This window comes from Colletes latitarsis, chromosome 4 (assembly GCF_051014445.1).
Source record: "Colletes latitarsis isolate SP2378_abdomen chromosome 4, iyColLati1, whole genome shotgun sequence".
Classification (NCBI taxonomy): Eukaryota; Metazoa; Arthropoda; class Insecta; order Hymenoptera; family Colletidae; genus Colletes; species Colletes latitarsis.
Genome location: NC_135137.1, coordinates 41,381,022 through 41,400,566, shown reverse-complemented (window position 1 = coordinate 41,400,566; position 19,545 = coordinate 41,381,022). Strand labels below are relative to the sequence as shown.

At 44.5% G+C, this 19,545-nt stretch overlaps 1 protein-coding gene and 1 long non-coding RNA gene across 6 annotated transcripts in view; both read left to right on the top strand.

The window, feature by feature from the left end:
- The first annotated feature begins 1,157 nt into the window (after positions 1-1,157).
- Positions 1,158-4,201, top strand: LOC143340983 (uncharacterized). The gene is made up of 2 exons (XR_013079537.1): positions 1,158-3,467; positions 3,548-4,201. It is a non-coding gene; the product is annotated as an uncharacterized LOC143340983 (long non-coding RNA).
- A 1,947-nt stretch (positions 4,202-6,148) lies between these two features.
- Positions 6,149-19,545, top strand: part of Prosap (SH3 and multiple ankyrin repeat domains prosap) — a 166,020-nt gene continuing 152,623 nt past the window's right edge. For all 5 annotated transcript variants that reach the window (XM_076763333.1, XM_076763334.1, XM_076763329.1 and 2 more), the window contains exon 1: positions 6,149-6,444. The gene's annotated coding sequence lies outside the window, so the exon portion shown is untranslated. The remainder of the gene's footprint in view (positions 6,445-19,545) is intronic.

Here is a 19,545-nt window from a genome sequence, read left to right as displayed (position 1 = left end):
TCTTGTCGAGCGATCGTCGAAAGCACCGCGGTGTTCATTAATCCACATAGTGGTACCCTGAGAGAATGAGTAAAAAAAAAAAACGAGGAGAAAAATAAAAAAACATAAAAAATAAAGAGAAATACCTAGGTATTGCGCACGCGATGATTTTTTTTAATCCACGTATTAAGCGCGGACAGAGGAAACAAGCGTCGAACAGTGCTTTTGACTTTTTGGATACTTTCATGTACAAAACGCGAATGGCGGTTTATAGCTCAAGGAGAACATTAAAGAGACAGATATTGTAAGAGAGTAATAATAATTTCACGGTTACGATATCGTACACGGTGTGTCGTTTTTTTTATCATTTACCCGACCTTTGTTTTTGCGCCTATTCGTTACTGTGTGGTGGACGAATGCATCGCGGATGCTTCCCCTTCTGTCAACGAGCTTTTGTTCTCCGTCAAGAACAACGCGAAAGTTGTGGATATTGCGAAGCTGATTCGTCGGGGGATATTGCAGGGAGAATGAAAAGCCTGGATCAAGCGGAATGTGATACTACGAGTAAGTAGAATGCGGACAGCGTCTGACCAAACACACGACTCGCACGGTCTTTCCTCTCGAAAGCATTTTCTACCTATTGCGTTTTCATAGCAAACGATATACAACCTTACTTCTGGATCACTATCGACGTCTACATTTAAATCACACTAAATTACGACAACGGGATTAACTAACGAGGGAACTACTCAAAGTGATAATGACCGATTTTGATGAAACTTTCTAAGATCGTAGAGTAGCCAACAATATTCGTCAGATGTTTTCTTTTATATATTTTTGGTATATTGCTAGAGTGGTGGGAACCGTCCTACAAAGTTGGGGGTGGAAAACATAGTACACGTAATATTTTCGAAAACTATTTGGCATGGGTAGAACACATAAATTAAGCGAGTTTTTCAGCAATGTATCCACTTGGGCCAACAGTTGCATGCGTTGACTTACTTTTTATTTATAATTTATTTTATACATATTTCCGAGTATGTACTTGTTAATTTACGAACGATTCTTTTCGACGCAAGGCTTCTGGACCAACCCCTAATAAATTACAAATAATGATCCATAATTTAAAATTACTGTAAAATTCTCAGACAGCCCTAGTGTTCGTACAAATCTTTACAAGTGTCTTTTCTCGAATAATCGATCTCGTTTCGACCGCGAAACGGTGTTCAATTAAAGTTATTTAAGACACGACGTACGGTGAATGGTTTATGGATGAAATATTCGAGGGCAAAGCGTCGTGCAAAGGGTAGTATGTTTTCCAGACGGAGTGTGTTTGCGACAAATATTAGCGTAGGCACAATTATTATCCAAATATTAGTGTACGTACGCGCTTTATGGAAGCGCGGCTCGCTTCCGTTTCCGGCACGAACCCAGCCGCCCCGTTCGACGGGGAACACGATATTCCCGCAGGCGGTAAAGCTACAAGGAAACCCGATCCTTATTTCAGGATCGGTTCTACTCTGGACAACCTGTTGGCCACGCTGAAACGACGTCGGGTCGTACGCTCCACGAGAAATTCAATAAGCCGGCTCGCGTGCCTTTTCACGGACGAGCAAAATTCGTATCGATCATGCGACGAGGGTAAAAATTACGATATAATTAGCCGGCCACGGTGTACGGTTACCGATTCTATTCGAATTTTTTCCCTGTTCTCCCAATTGACTCGCGAACTCGTTAATTACAGCTCGGTGATCTTTGCGCGACGACGAACGCCGGAGTCATTGTCGGCTCGCGTCACGATCACGTTCGATGCATGATTCTGCTCGTTGAACGAAACTCACGGAAGGAAGCCCGATGAAAAACACTTGCACGGATGATCGGAGAAGGTTCTGCCCCTATATTAGCCGCCCTTGTGCTAATTTTTATAAAACTACTCCTTTGCTAAGAAGCGTCGATGTAATTGCTGTCCCACTGTACGGTTAAAAATGTGTGCACTTTGAACTAATGGGTACTATTCTGTCCATGATGATAATAACACGATGCATACGCGTGGATACATGTTGAGCATTTTTTTATTAACGTTTTAGTAGACGAAATCAAATCTATGAAACGTTAATTAAAATGATGCAAGTATCGACTCATATACGACGTATTATTTCAACCCTCTCGTGTGCATGGCTCCGATATAAGGCACGAGATTTAAGGTGAAAGATATATCAATTAAAAAATACTATCCTTAATTTTATTATATGGAGTTGCAAACCTTTATAGCTATTGCATGCAGTATTATTTATCTGATAACTATCGTACAGTAAGGTAAGTTTTTTTTTATAGCAGCAATAGCGAATACGCGCTAACAGAGCTTCTAAAAACAGTATCTTTACAAACGCCTTGACTCGTATAACGTAGAGAAGATATCTAATATATGTCAAATACTTTTTACGTCATCTTATAATAATACTTGTTATTCGTGTTATATTAGTACAGATAATAAATGCTACGATCTATCGTAACGTAGAAAATGTAGTAAATATACTGCCTACCTCCGTGACTTTAAGAAACCGTGGCCAAAGTAACTGCCCGGGGCAAACTAAGTCTGACGAAGGACCCTTTCATACTACTGAAACTGAAATTATACAACACGTCGGTCTGCCATTAGACTTTGTACAAAATAAATATGTAAACAATGTAAAGAACCAACGTGTCTTGAATGTATGGTAAATTATCGTACAAGTGCACAGAAAAAATTGTCGTATTAGCAAAGAAAGTGTGCACGAGAGGGTTAAACCAAGCCATGAATCGAATGCCCAATTATAATAATAGTAATGATAACGGTACTGATTATACAGTACCTGGCCATCGATTTAGGACCACATACAAAAGTAATAACTCTATTGTCTTCAGCTGTCCAAATTATTACCGAGTACATAAACGACCATGAATACATAGCAATTAATCTGCTACTACTCTGAAAGTTATAGAATTCCTGTGACGAGCGATTGAGGAGTGACTCGGAGAATGCATAATTTGGATGCATGTTGTGGGTGTGGGATCTTTGAAAGTGTGGTACGATTAAGAGGCGAGTCAGGTGCGTGTACGTGTGAATCGTTGGAAAATTCATAGAGTGTCAAAGTTAAAAATCAGGGAGTGACCAAAAATTAATATGGGAGGGATAACTGAATATTTCAAACAAAGACCTTCGTTTGTTCATCTTCTGCAAAGTGGAAATCTAAAGATGTTTTCTATCAAATGGGGAGAAGAATCGCCAATTATATGAAAGATACATCGGAAGAATATGAAAACTATGTCAGAGAACAGCTATGTTGGTGCCAAAGTGCCTGTGGAAACTTTGAATAGCGATGGAAGACGTTACCAAGACATCTTTAGGAAGCAAATAGCAGATGCAGACGAGTAAAGAGATCCAGGTTAATACCAACAATGGAGAAGAGTCGATTGAACGTGATCTCGTCGCAGCAAATTGTGAAAACGTAAATTATTCATGCCCTAAAGTCAATGTTTTCTGACCCTAATGAGATTCTCAAATTGTCACTTTCTTTCTGTCCGATAGGTCCATCTCTAGCGACGAAATACATTTAAAGTCGCCGGTGAAAAGGGCTCAATTTGCAAAGAGAAGGCCTGGAGAGCGATTCCATCAAGATTGTGTGGTGCAATTTGTGAAACATCCGCAAGCAGTAATGATATGGTCTTGTATTACGCATGGAGGGTCGGGCCGACTCTACTCTGTTAATGAAACTGTGGATGCCAGACGATACCAGGATGTTATAAAAACTGTTCCTCCCTATTACGCCTATCTCTAGGATCGCAAGGATCCCAATATACATATATGCACGACAGAGATCGTGTCACAGAGACAAATCCATCACAGAGTTCCTTGCATAGAAGAACATTCCCCTCCTCCCAAAAAAAACAGTTCGACTTTAATGTCATTGCAAACGTCTACGGTTTATCTAAACCAGTGATTCGTTCATTAACAGTCACGATATTACTCGGTTTGAACAAAATTGCAGGTACTTGGCAAAATTATGAGAAACGGAACCTACCCGGAAAGGGTACGAGTTGCAATCAAGGCAAATGAGGGAAACATAAACTATTAATATGTATCTTAATAATGCCTTGATAGTTGATAAACTTTAATAATAAAGTTCGTTCATGCCTTCAAATTTTACCATAACTGTGTCCCGATTCGATGGTCAGGGACTGTAACGACGACGATAATAATAAAATAATAATAATAATATATCGAAAGCCAACGAATGCATTTTCTTACTCCGTTTAATTTTACCGTTTCAGCGGCCCTTCGTAATTGCACACATATATTTTTAAAGTATCGTAACTCTTGAGGAGAGGCAACCACCCCCTTTCCTTCTCCCTTAGGAAAGACCTTTAGGGAAAAAACTTTCGATTTTTGGAAATTGTTAGGTTCCAGAAGTTCGAGGGAAGAGATTGCGTGCCGCGGTAATGAAACGACCACGGCTGCGTCAATTACGCGTTCGGTTTTTCCGGGCGTCTGTTCCGTTTTTGTATATACAGTTAGTCCCATTATTCTCTGGCGAACGGATTCCCGTAAGGAGAAAGCACGTTCGCAAAGAAGAGTCGTTCCCGCGAGAGTGCTCGTACCGTATGCATCGGGGCAACGAGACGAAGATCGCGAGAAGGAGAAGGTGGCGAAAAAACTAAGTAAGTCAGCGGGTAAAAAGTCGCGCCGGTAATCGGAAGACGCGAACGATTGTTGATTTACTCGGTCGACTTGGAAATACTGTTTACCGGGTGCACGAAGAAAGAACGGGAAGAAGACCTGGAATGGTAATGGTAATGGTACCGGTGCAGCAGATCGTCGGGAACGCGGATTATACGAGCGTTCGTTCGTTTCTTGCTACTTCCCCTACCCCCCATTTTGTCGAGTACCATCGATGTAGTCTTCGTCGTCGAGTTCTTCGTCGAGTTCGTGTACAGTTAAGGAGACAACGCCGGGATGAAATTGAACCGGCCCGTTGTCGCACGGTCGTTGACATTTCGTCTTTCGAGGCGCGTGGCTCCGTCGCGATTATCGGGACCTAATTTTACCGACGATACGTTTCTGCGTCACGTGACCACGGGGTCCGCCAAACGTAATGGCGCCCCACCTCGATACAACTTCTAAATTTTTCGCTAACGGTCCCCGAGAGGTTTACTATCCGAGATATATCGAGAATATCGTCGTTTGGCTAGCTATCGCTACGATGGAAGTCGAGGTTACTTGCAAATAACTCTGTTTCGAAATAATATCGATGACTTTACCCGAATTTTAGTTGATTTCAATCATCGATTACAATCGTGGGCGTAACGAAGGTCGAGACGATATTATACGGTAAAAAAGATAAAGTTTAAAGAGGTTGCACCACCGTTTCTCGAGAGAAATATCATTAATACCTTAGAAACGATAGCCAAACCTTTATTCTATAAGAAGCGATCACCTAAGCACAACCTTGAGTAACTGTCCGCGTGGTTAGTACTTTTCACCGACCTACGACATAACCTCGAGAAAATAACAAAGTGCAACGCTCGTTAACGATAAGTGGCTAACAGTTATCGCAAAACGTGTGATACGTGCCAGAAATACGCAGAATTTTATTCGAACGAACAATTTTCGCGGTTCCTAACCTGTAATTTACCATGGACCGCCACCACGTCGTTGTCGCGAGACCTCAAAGCTTGATCGAACATTGAAATAAGTACTCATAGACAACCTGTATATTTGGTGGAAGGCCATTTATTATAAATATATCGATACAAACAAATCTACTTACGCACTATTCGATTTTCCAAGTATTTCCCTGGACAACAATGTTGAGCGGCGTGGTCGTGAAATCTGTCTGCATCGGTAGTCGGCCGACATTCGATGCAAGAAAATCCAACTGTGATTTCAACGTTACATAACGGAACTCACCGGTTCTCGTTCCATAAGGGTCCAGTTTTATTCGTTGGTCATCTTGTTCGGTGAAACGATCAAAATCGCACAAATTTGGTCGCAGAACGTTCAATTTGTTCACCGTGGGGGACGATGCACAGCCCGAACGTAGCGAAATTTCGTGTCCGTGCGTTTCGGTCGGCTTCCACGGGAGGCGCTGCGATCGCGACTTTCGAGAGTCCGGGTAGTCGCGAGCGCGAGTTCAGGCCGTTAAGACGTGGTTATCGTCGTTGCTCGTTCGTGGTACAGCACACGTCAAACACGCGCCTCGGCGCGAAAACGAGAAGGGTGTCGATCGTTGTAGCTCGTGCCGATAAGTGTTTTCTTCCACGGGAGTGCAAGTGTGACCATAACCAACCGACGTAATCACAGTGTCATCGAACTTGATCGATCGTGAGGAGACACTTGGAGCTGGAGCGAGGCAAAAGAAGGTTAAAGCTGCACGTTTCTACGATCCCGGGACGAATTTACATCAAACGTCATTTTCGCCGTCGGTGGTGAGTACTTTCTAACCTCTATTGCGTGTAACTCGCACCGTGTAATCGTAAATCCCGTAAACAAGGAAGCGTCGATGGCATCGGATTCGCGAGCTGTGTTTCTTTTCCAAATAATGCATCGACTAGAGTCGATAACGTAGAAGTTTCATAGTGTTTTGAAGCGTTCGTCGCTTAGACGACAGGCTTCGTTAGGTATGTCTGTTTTGCTTCGGGACATAATTTTTTTATCGACATACTTGGCGTGACTTTTTTTTTACCGGTGTATCGTAAATGCCTCGCTTTACACGGTGCGAAGTTGGCGTAGCTAAGTGGTAGCGTGTATCGATATACCGAATGTTCGCGAGTATAAATTTGTAGGTTAAAACGACTTTCCTTTCTTGTTCGTATCGTGTTTAGTTCATTCTCGTTGTCGAAATAAAAGAGGTAGCAATGCAAGAATATTACAAAGCAAATGAGAATCACGTAATTAACAACCGGTGTTGTAGCAGTCGCGATTAATACGACGCGATTCACTTTCAATTGTCAAAGATGGTCGACCGTAGTTAAGTGGCGCGATAGTAGCATTACCGAAATAAATTTAAATGGTTAATTATCTCTTGAAAGCATAATTTAGGGACAAACGAAAGTAAAATTAATTATTAGCAGATATTTCCGTCGAGGGAACTATCGTTTAAGAATGATACCATAACGCGTTTGAAATATAGGTATGCGTTTAACTGTTAATCGATCAATTTATTGCTTCATAGTTTCGTGTGCACAATTGTTAGTTTCGAAATGATCGTTTGTAACGGAATAACACGTATTAATAACCGTGGAATAAAACGACGTTCGAAATAATATTAAATACATGGATCTGTTCGAAGTATTGCATCAAATAACTATGAAATTCTACGTGTTCGAAGAAGTTTGCCTTCGAAATTCGTCTCGGGCAATAGCCTGGGTCGAAATTGTTTTCTCGGTCCGTGTCGATGACGGCGATTCCGCGAACACTGTTTTTCGGCCAAGGGTACGACGTTCGTAAACAAATACTTTTTGCTGCGGTCGTGACGGATCGCGCGAGTGTTTAGCTCGGTCGAAGCGTACTTTTCGCGAAGTATACGGTGACGCAAATATGCAGGTAGCGTTAGTACGTTCGTGAAAAGTAAATTCCCCTTTGTTCGACCATACCGGTGGAAATATTCCAACGTAAATTTTGATTTGTTCGAAAGATTTTTTAGTTTTACGGGATAAGAAAACTCCGGTGTCGTTTCTTGTTTTTATCGTGGTGGCGCGCGTTCGCATTTTTCGCCGTAAGTTGGCACGTGTGTAACGTTTTCCCCGGACGTGTCGGACAACAGGTTTTCGCGCACGTAAGTGTTTACCTTGCTTACGTAACGAGTCGAAGGCTGATCGGTGTGCGCTCCAACCGGGAGACACGTTCGTCTTTTTCCTCCGCCCTTCTGAAAAACGACGCTTTCTACATTTTTCGAACTCGAGCTTCCTGCAGATTCGCATCAAGAACTTAATAAATAATATCTATAGGCCAGTGGTGGCCAAACCAGTGCTCGCGAGAGCCTCATCCTCCGTTCGAGCGATATTTTCTATATCCTTCTAGTTTAAATATTATAACAAAGACTTGGATTTCATTTTGGCCACCATCGAACTGTACGTTTCTGCGTGTATTTTTTGGCGCAGAAATAAATAAAGCTTCGCCGCAACTCACACTCGTAGGATATTATTGGCTAAATGGGTCAAGTCGATATTTCGGCAATCATTTTATCGAAAACTTGTATACACGGGGAATGTTTCGAAATTTAACTCGCAGCAACTTTTTTAATTTACGTTTCATGCGTTGAAAACAACAACAAGCATCGTGCAAGGAAATAAAGTTATCTTGTAATTTCAATTATTTTTCTATTATTATTTCATTGGTCATCGTCTGTTGACGCTTCTATAACTGCGCAACTATACCTTAAATGACGTTTCATTGCCAGTAGTTGACAGTGTTTGCTAAACATTATCACAATACCGCAAAACGAAGGTTTTGAAGCCCTTGATTTTATTAATAAACTGGTACACCGTTTCAATAACGCGTTAAGAATGCTCTGTTGCTTCGTTCATTAGTCTGGTTTCTTTATTTCAGGAAGCTTGGCTCTCCCATTGTGTCGGTGCAACGCAAATTCCTTCGTCTTATTGCTTTCCATGAGAGTCGTCTTATTTCAACGATACGGCATAATTACGAATTCATGCCGTCACGTTTATACTTAACGACTCTTGAGAAACGGAGAGTGATGTCCTATTTGTACACCAAGCGTTACACGATTGCATGGCAATCATAGATATCCTCGAATTACATATGCAAACTTTATGGTTTTACTAGACATCGAAACCAACACTTATTGTACCCGGAGTAATAGCATTCTAACTGCACTATCGATCCTTTTTGCAACTCGAGACATCCAGCTACTGGCTATTTCAGTGTCAACTATGTTTGCTCTTGACGATCCAGCTGCTCGAAATACAGGGCAACTCAGAGAATTATCTAATACCGTTTCGTTTTAGTCTTTAACTCTAGTATCGACACCTTCCTTGATACAAAGTGTAGCCAAAGATCGCTTTGTTCCACCCACAAAGGGTCCGAGAGTTTACCTGCGAAAGCGTTCGAAATAGTAAAAAAGTAAAATTGACCACAGTAGGCGTTAGTGTTGCCACACTTTCGATTTCTACGCGCTTGCAACAAGTTGCAGCGCAGAGCGTGCAACGGTGTTCGAAACAATTAGGGGGGTACGTGGTTTCTGGGCAGCGGAGGGTAACGGGGGTAAAAAAGAACACGGCGCGTTAAACGCGTCGGATTTATCGCGTCGACGAAACGCGAATCGCGTTGGTCGAGTCTCCGCATCTCGGGATTCGTTTTACACCTACGGTGTATGGAGCTCGGTTCGTGAAACGCTCCGCGGAAGTTCGTCGACTCTGGTCTCGGTAAATTCGAGTCATGCGCGCGCGCTGTCGTGTCGTGTCTATTTAGAATTTCAGCGAGATCCACGCGGTTGAATTCCGGCACGAGCGGTCGTATTTCACGGGGGAAAGGGACGTGTACGGGCATCGAGAGGGTTTCCGCGGCGCGATCTCGTTAGTATCTCGATGAAATACACAGGTGCAAAGCCCAAGCTACGCGTGTTTTCGCCTTCATCGGACCAGATAAGAAAGGTCTACCCTGGACTGTTTATGTTTCCACGACGGAGGTCGCGTTCACCGAGTAGACGGGCAACTCCGCGAGCCGAAGATGACGAAACGAGCTGCCTGCACCCAGGGCAACGGACCTCGCGTTCCATCGCGCGCCGATCTTTTACCGCCATCGTTCACGACGAGCACGAGCCGTCGAAAAATCGCCAACGTAGCACGGTTTTAACCCTAGCAGGTTGCAACAGACATGCCCTCGCTAGCAACTTGTGTCCCCACCGCTTCCTGGTTCTGTCGGCACGGAGTCACGTTATCTCCGAGTCGCGATGAATGATAGCTCGGGTTCCTAGTGGATCGTCCTGTAAGAGTGCCTCGCTAGCTATCAATCATTTCTTATTATAACGATTAAACGTCTTTATTACATGCAACCAGAGATACGGACAAATACGCGAGCATATAGATTTCAACCTCATTATTCTCTATCTGTTTCGCTGAAATCTCCGATGCAAATAACAGTCAACGGATCGATCGATCAGACCGGATACGATTCGTTTCCCTCCCTCGCAGGAACCAGTCGACTCGTTGAGGTTCCTCGCACGAAAGGGTTAACCGCGATAATTTGTTTGTAAGATACCCGTTCGTACAAAGGTGTTACGGTACGCATATTTTTCTCACCGTCGATCCTCGATGGTTGCAAATGCCATTCGAGGGGCAGAGGATTCCGTCGCGATGGCTAATGGGGATTGATGCAACCTAAGAGGCGGTGCTGCGTTTCTATTATCGAGTCCCAGCGAACGTTAGTTTCGCGATTTTTCCAACGTTTTCCCGGCTAGTTGATGGACCGAGCGTGAGCTCGCGGATCTTTGGATCGCGACACGCGCGATGACACGGCAGAAATTGTTTAATCCCGCGAGACAAGCGTAGCGATGTCGTTGCTGATTCCTGTCTTGACGCGTTTATCGCGGTTAATAAACGAGGACCGCGTCGCGAAGGTAGCGAAATATATTACCGTCGCGAGCACGTAAGCTCGCCGATTCAATTGGCTTCCGTTGCCGTCTCGCGAGTTGAGCTTAACGAGCCAGCCTTTCTAAGCGTTTCGCACGCGCTAGACGTGTTCGTGTTCGTGTTCGCGACTCGAAATTCTCAGCCAACGTCTTCGAATAGGCCGAACAACGTCAAACCGGACCGAATCAAAATATTTTAACGCCGGATTTACGGACATTCTTTGCACACCTATTTCCATTGAAACCCGCCATACCGACGGGTGCGTTAACCCCTTGCCTTGCGATTTACTTTCGAGCAAACTTGCTCAAACCATTTAACACGTCGGCTGGCACTGGTTTTATTTAGAACATTCGTGATTCCGATAATTAAATCTCGAAGCAGGCGAGCGAACGTACGCTAGATCTGTCGACGTTTCATCGATAGTCGTAGTTTATTTCCTTGGGAGATTGAGTGTGGCAAATCAGCCACGCGGTTTGGTGCAAGACTCCTTCGAAATGCGAATAGACACGTTACAAACCTACACACTCGTTCGTAAACTCTTTTTGTGCAACGGTTGCGGTAATTCCATTATAAATCTTCTTTTCATCGAATCGATCAATTTCATTTAGATGTTTACTTAAATCGACTTTAGATGCTGCAGTATTATTATTGTAAAATATGTAATCCTTTAATGTTTCTAAAGCCTAATATCTCTTACTGTCCAGCTAGATTTGCGCAACTTAGAATCTAGGTTTAGAAGGCTAATAGGAAAGCGAGATTTCTGGTGGTAATCCGACGTGATGCAACCGGCTGACAGCATCCTAGAAAATTGGCGACGATGAGTCGCGAGATCGAAAATTCATACGAGATTTCACGCTGGCTAATCGTCGCGTTCGGAAGCGCAAAAAAGCGAGGCTCCTTTAAGGACGGTTCATGCAATCGTCGGAATTACTTTTTCTTCGTTCAAGGATACCACCCCCACCCGCTTCTCCCCTGAACTCGCAATTGTCGCGTGCTCGTCGCAAATAGAACAATGGGACGCAATTTAGATAAACGTCTCGTCTCGTTGCCCGGTATCTGCCGCGCGCGATCGTTTCCATTTCCGCGCCTCGTGCTCGTAAGCTTTTCCGGAAGCTTTCAGGCGAAGCAACAATTTCCCCACTTGGTGCACGCGTCTGCAATCCACGATCCTCGACGTTCAAATTATCCTGCTTTCCTCTCGAAAGAGCATAACATAATAATTCGCGACCAGCCGCCGTTTGGAATTGGACGATACAGCGAATAACTCGTTGTCGATCGCTGGTGTCGATTTTTTTTCACTTTACGAGTTACCAGCCACTGTTTCCAAGTATTCTTGGCGCCGATACCATAAATGCGTCGGTTGAAATCTCGTTATCGCGAGCGAAGAATGATTGCCTGTCATGTTTAGCTGTAAGTTTAGCAACAGCCTCTTCGGTTTCTTTAATCCTGTTTCCACTTGACTCGGTTACAAAAATCGTACGTTTTCTTTATATTCGCGCTTTCGACGTTGTTGGAACGTCGATCCAAAATGATGCTCAAACTTTCATGGAAAGTTATCGATTCCTTTTACTTTATCCGGTCGAATGCAGAAACGTTGCAGAAACGAAAGTAAAAACATTTCACTTTTCTTAGTTTTCTTCAACGGTCCAGCTACCGACTTAATCGCCTTTCAGTAGCGAGGAAACTCTCATTTTCAGTATCGTAAGACAGATCGAGATTAATCTGGCGTTATTTTCCATGACCGTATCTACCAGTATGAGTAATAATAGCCCGGTCGACGTAATTTATACGGACTTTAGCAGAGGTTTCGATACGGTTGACCACGATATTCTGCTCTCCGAATTGCCTCCTTTAGTTATTCGCGATGACATACTGCGGTGGATAGGTAGCTACGTACCAGGTCGTTCACAGGTAATTAACTACTACTCAAAACCGGTTATGTGTTATTTTATTTGAAGAACCACAGGGCACCCACCTTGGTCCGTTATTATTTTTCCTATTCATAAACGACATCCACGGAGTGGTTCGTCGATAGCGCATGCCTCCTCTTCGTGGATGATTCGAACATTTTCAAATCAATATCATCCTGTCTCGATGCGCTTGACCCGCAGCCTTGACTTTCTGCATTTGGACGAACGATGGCATGATGTAACGAACACGAACACGGACACGAACGTCACAGGGTATAAAATTATTATTATTATTGAAAATACATAGCGCAAATGAATATAATAAGTAATACGAATGGCTGCGATTAGACAATGCGGGCAAGAATCTGCATCAATTTTCTTAACGAGTTTCCAAGGCACGATGGCCACTATTAATCAACCTGCACGTAGAATCTATAGTTTAAAGTAATTATTTTCGCCAAAGATTTGCGGTGTGTGGACTTAACGGACGCGTACGTGTGAAATCTTGTTTCCATACTCGATAAATAATGATATCCTATTCTACGTCGATACTATTTACGGCTTTGGCGTTTTACTCGACTCGTTCCTCAACTTTTCCCAATCGTCATGGCTGCGCAATCGACTAATCGACTTTAGTTTTCTCGGGGAGGCTCGGTAGAAACTTCTTTAAGAGTCCTATATTTAATTTTCGTTTTATTAATTTACTCGTTCGATTAATGTCTCCGATAAAACTTCTGCCAGAGCCCTCAAAGATCCGACTAATCCGACTTTATTTCGATCGTAAACGTCGACCGGGGAGTCGGGCAAAAGTTTGCCCCAAAAAGACGCAGTTTTCGCCGGTCGAGGGTGGAAGTTCAGCACCGTGGAACGGCGTTAACTTTTACAACGAGTAAATAAATTAAGTGAATTTTTGTTATTACCTCCGACTCCTCTTATCGCTATCGTTAAGAGTCTGCAACTCCGCCGATAAGCGGTAAAGAGGCGTGCGTTGTATGTCATAATCCAGATGCACGGCAAGATAAAGCGACGACACGGTGCCGGTATTTGTACGAACGAACGACACGCCGCTACGTGTACGTTAGGATGATTTATCGCGCCGTGCCCCAAGGATGCTTCGAGCTAGCTGCGTTATCTCCGACAATTATGCCCATTGATAACGCGTGTAGGCCAACGCGATAGCGGCGCAGTTACTTCTGTTCCTCCGATTTCTCCAACCTGTACCGCCCGTTTCGGACGAGATTGCAATGCACGAGCAATCGGGGTATGTACAATTCGAGGGGCAAGCTTTACATCCACAAAATGGGATCCCCTTAGTTTAGGTCACTGTCGAGGTGCTAGTTCAAGAGTTTCTTAATTAATTGAAGTCCAATGTCTTCGGATAAAGTGCAGCTCGATTCTGTTTGCATTTTTCGAATCGTTTTTCGAGGCTCCTCTCGATGTTTGCTATTGGCTTTCACAGGGAGGGGGGATAAAAAGAGTTGTTGGACGGGCCGCGTTCGGCACGGTGCAACGTGCCGCCCTTCTTCGAGGGGTGTTTCTCTCCGTTCGTTTGCATACATCTTTTACTCGTCGTCCTGCGAAATTGCTCGTAAACAATAACGCGACGCGCGACAAAGGATCATCGTGAATGGCGTCGAGCCGAGGCTCGACGAACCCCCGTCGTCTTTAAAATTAATCGACTTCGTTCCTGCGACGCAGCCACGTTCCCGTTGCGAGAATCGTGGCTGCGTGTTTTGCCAGGAGACGATGGAGAATGCAAGCATTCGACTCGACGCAAACGTTCCTAGATGGGAATACGTTACGAAAGTAATGTTCATTGCGGGAAGTCCTTTGGTGCACGGCACAATAATAATAGTACGTCTTTGTTGCACCAAACTTGTCTACAATACGAAGATGAATATATGTTACAATATACATATATTTTCCAAACGATTTCAAAGACGTCCCCCCTAAAAGAAAAGAACGGTTTCCGAGCTTGTAATTTACGAGTAAAAAAATTTTCCTACTGCTTGAATTCGTTAAAAATTCGTTCAAGATTCGAAGGGGACGAAATGCTCGTAAAAACCTGTAATAATTTCGTGTTTAGTATATTTTCTGACGTTCGCTTGCTTCGACTCTTCATAAATTGGCACATTTATTTGCAAGAATATTACATTTTCCAGTTATTCCTTTTTTTGTTTCTTAATACGATGACTGCCGTGTCACCAGGATGCGCGTGACACGTAAAATCCACAGGAGGCCGCGTCACCCGAATACGAATGACGCTCATATTTTACCGTGTCACGAATGACATCAGTCGGTATTTTTATCGGAATATCAGGGTACTAATAAAACGATAATATTTATGAACACGATAAATACGATTTACCGAAAATATTTTAACACCCAACTGTCGCATCACATATTTTTCGCCGAGCGTTTTACTCACTCTATTACCAATAAATTTAACGAATATTTGGAAGAGTATCGAATGAACGTCATACAATATTACACGAATAATTTACCAAACTTACGGAGAACAGAATTATTCGGTGCAGTGGACATCGCTGAATAATTGGACTTGCCAGCGACCTTTCTAGGGTTAATCTAGCGGAATTTAGCACGACAAAAATTAAACCCTATCGCTGTCCAATATTTCTACCAGCAAGCGCGCCGTCCAAATTGACGACGCATGTTCTAGGCGCGGCCAAATTAGCTGTAGACTCGAGTAAGGTATCTCAAGAGCACGGATACGCTTAATCTCGTCCGTGCAAAGACTTATCAGTGCCCTTGGAGTTGAGCAAATTTTAATCGCGAGCTACAACTCTGAATCATCCGTGAACTAACGTTCGAAAATCGCGTACGATTTTAATCTATTATTGAAACGCCAGCGGAAGCTGGTTCCCTGATGGATCAAAGAGCTTCGTTCCCTATTCTCGATTAAAATTTGGCCAATCCTGTGGAGAATCCCGAAGAGGAGTTTTGGAGCGAGCGATCCGTCCGTCTCGGCTCGGCGCGTCGCAGCGCCGTGGCTCCCATCGACGCGGTCCTCCAGCTCCCTTCTCTCCCCGACCATCCGTCCTCGGCCCAAAATCAATATAGGCGCCGCCACTGACGTCGTTCCACCCAGGATTTTCCACCCTCCGCGTGCCACCATCTTTCGCTTCCTTCGCTCGTCGGAACTTCTGTCGCGTTTCTCTGAACTTTACATCCACTCGTCCACCCTCCCTTGGCACCTGGCCCTTTGTGCTCGCAGTTCCTCGAGAGTTAATTCACAGAGACTACGCTGGAAACGAGGATCGCATAATGCGTCTGATGGGGCGCGCGATCCTTTAACTCTCGACCTTTTGGGCCGGTTTGCTCCGATTGTTTCGACCGATCGACGAGGCGCCAACTTTTCACGCGACTTCTCGTCGCGTCGCTTTTGCTCCATAGTTCATCCCTTTGGCGCGATCGCTTCAAACTTTCGATCAGAACGCTCTTTAGCGGTGCATTTATTCCTGAAAAACGTTGTCTGTTCTAGTACAAAGTTCCTAACCGAAGGAACTCGGGGAGATAATCGAGCTGAACTTCAACAGAAGTAAACAGATCGAGTTGCAAGTCCAGTATGTTCGTTCGGAAGGCAGTCGAGTTAGTTTTTTCGTTGGATGTCCAGCGATGTACCTAACGGTTTGGTCGAAGACTGCTAGTCGATCGGTCGCTTTAATTCGACACCGAAGCTGGGAATCGACGTCGAAGTTAATGAACTTTCGCCGACAGAGAGGGACGGTGTCGCGGAGCAGGGCGCGGATAAGCTAATATTGTCGTCTCGATCGATTGGCTTTTGGTATCACTCGGACAAACACGCGGCTTAAATCGATCCCTCGAAGCCCCGCTTGTACGCGAAAGAGTCTCGAAAGTCGATAGCGGTGAACCCCGGCGGAAGCCTATTGCATTCAATAGACGATCCTCGAACGAGCCGCGCAGATGCTATCTCTTCCTCGCGATGTTCGTCCAGTGAAAGCATCTTGTCGCGTCCCATTCGACGCATAATTGCCATTGTTGCTTCTTGCCGTACGTACATTTATCGTCCCGAGACGCTGCCGCGTGTCCCCGGGATCCTTATTTTTCCTTTTTCGCCCGCGACGTATAATATTCTGACTCGTAAACGACTCGGGACGGGCCGAGGTTTATTGCCTCTGTCGCGCCTCCATCCGTCGAGAGTTTCCTTTCGTCGTCCCGGCGTTCCGATCTCGATTCGATAGCGAGAGTCAAGGTTCCCGTCTTATATTACATCCACCGCGAGCTTTATGTCCGATTACTTTTTGATTACGAGACCGGAATCCTCGGTTCTCGAGAGCTTTCGCTCGTTTTCGCTCGTTTTCGCTTTCGAAGCCATTCCGCTGCCGCGCCAACGTCGCTCCACGCGCCATAAACAAAGACCAAACTCCCCCGTTCCACGAAACCCATCTTTATTCCAGGCAGCCTGGATATCTCAATAGCCGTTTCATTTCATTTATTCAACGGTTACAGTTTTATTCTTCGCGAATTATCAAAGTTTAGGAAAGCATAGAGACAAATCAAAAAAATTTTAATGGGAGATTCTAGAGGCCAAACTAAGACGAAAATCAAGAATACTAATTTGTCGATCGAGGCTTCGTTAAAAAGTTATTAACGTTTAAAGTTCCGCCGGTAATGAATTTTTTTTCTCGAAAGTGCGTAGGATTTCGGGGGTATGTCTGTTGACCAAAAATGCTTGCAATTGACCACTGCAACCAAAAATAATTTTTTTAGAACGATTTGAAACTTTTCAATTTCGCCGAATTTCAGAGGTATCATCATTCATGGTCAGACATTGTATTTTCGATAAAGAATTTCTTCCTCGTAAGTGCGTAGGATTTCGGGGGTATGTATATTCACTAAAAATGATTGTAATTGACCCCCACAACCGAAAATAATTTTTCCGTGAATGATTTGAAATTTTAATAACTTTTTAACGAAGCCTCAATCAAGGAATTGATATTCTTGATTTTCCTCTTATTTTGACCCCTAGAATCTCCCATTAAAATTTTTCCCAGGGGTGGCCGAACACCCTGTATAACTGGGTAACGTGGAATTGTATAGTCCATGCGTTGGCTTGCGTTGTTTTTTTTATCTTCGTGTTTGTTCCCTCCTGGTCGCTAGGCGTGCACGTTATCGTAACGAATCACAGATTTCTAATCGTTGCACCGATGATCGACGATGTTCCTTCCGTCTGGCAAGGGGGGACGCAGTTGGCCAAATTGCATTCTCCTCTCCCGTCGCGGCGGCAGGACGCACGGCGTCTCCGTGGGGTCGTTGGACGATTTCGGAGGATAATTTATGACGCCCCAGCGGTTCGGTAGCGCGGGGGCCTGCATAAACAACCTTGGTCCTCCCTCTTTCTTCTCTCCCCCTTTCGTTTCCATCGTTTCCCTTTCCGCACGCGCGTTGGTCACCCCCTATCCTACGGGAGTATCGACGAGAAGGGAGAAAGGGGGATCAATACCGGAGAAATAGCGCGCTTTCGCTCGTTTTTCCTTCTTTTCTCGCGACGAAAACAATCCTTCGACCCCTTGGACGCTTCTCGACAGTTTCTTTCCTTCCCTTCGATCTCTTCTGCTCGCGAAACTTTTCCCGCCTCCGGGGCCAAAAGTCGAGCACGAGTTACGGCGAGCACGTAGGAACCGATGTACCAACTTTTTAAATTTGTGGCACACCGATCGAATGGCAAGGGTTCTGCGGCGGATGTTCCACCCCCGGCGCTATCAAAACTATACTTCGATCTCGGAAGTTGCTGGAAATCTCTGATATTTGCGACGTTCTTCGACGCCCTGCGGTAACACTCCATTTAAACATCGATATCCGGATGTTACTGCAAATAGAAGGTTATTATTATTGTTTTCAGCGTGGAATTTGGAATTTTGCGCAGTTGTACGACCCTTCGCGAAGCGCAAAGCTTTCCTCGCGGATTCTCTGTATTTTTACGCCCTCGATGCTCGAGCTCTTTGACACCGTGAGACCCCAGCGTTTTTTCTTCCACCCTATATACCACGAAACCCCTCTTCACGGGTGCTCGATGATGCGTGCGATGCACACGAGCAGTCCGACGGAGCTTTACGTTCGACTTTTTCCATGAGGTCGTTTCGACCGCCCCCGAGCAACGATGAAACCATTCCTATGGCGAACGATATAGCTTTCGATCGGTAGGGTGGGAAATTCGACGCCTGGCCGCCGAAAATATTATGTCCCCCTTTCGGGGAAAAGTATCGGGAGAAATAGAGTAGGCGAAGAGGATCGACCTTAATCCGATATACCGTTTGTCGAACGCGCTGGGACAAGGACGACATTCGCGATAACCGTTTCAGCCGATTATGGACGAAGCCTGCTTGAAATGTTTTTTTTTAAATAATAATTATGCAACTAGTTCACCGAGGAAAGTCCGATTTACTGGATCGCTGGTTACGCGACTCGTTATTTTCGTAGCAAAAAGATATTAAATCAGGATTAATTAGTACTGGCGATCAGCAGATGACGTGTTTGGGGATTGTTACGTAAATAATTTTAATTAAAAAACACAGGTGGATTGAATTTCCACGAGGTGAAACGAGGAAATCGGCGATAACCGGTCGCATACCGGAAGAGTAAACGGCGACAACGCGCGAACGAAGTTTGTACACGTTCAGTTTCAAGTATTAACTTCGTATTAAATTCATTTGTTCGAAGACACGCGAAAGGTTAGAACAGTTTATCTTGGAGTGTTCGCGGTTGCAAGGGCAGAAGTATCTCGTTAAAAATCGCTCGTGACAAAGACGTACGATGATTCTGTTTCTGTCGCGGAAGCGTACCTAAATGGCGGGCAATTTCTTTGTTCGCTGGCACGATGGCGCGTTAAACGCCGAGAGCATCGTTGGTCAGGGCACGATAAGAGACCGCTCTAATCGTTGCTTAAGTTAATTACCGAAGAGATCGCGAAGGTCTCCGGGGACCGGAGTCATCGTTGCTACAAGCATCACGAGCTGTTTCCGCTTCCCTTCTTTGCTTTTCGTCC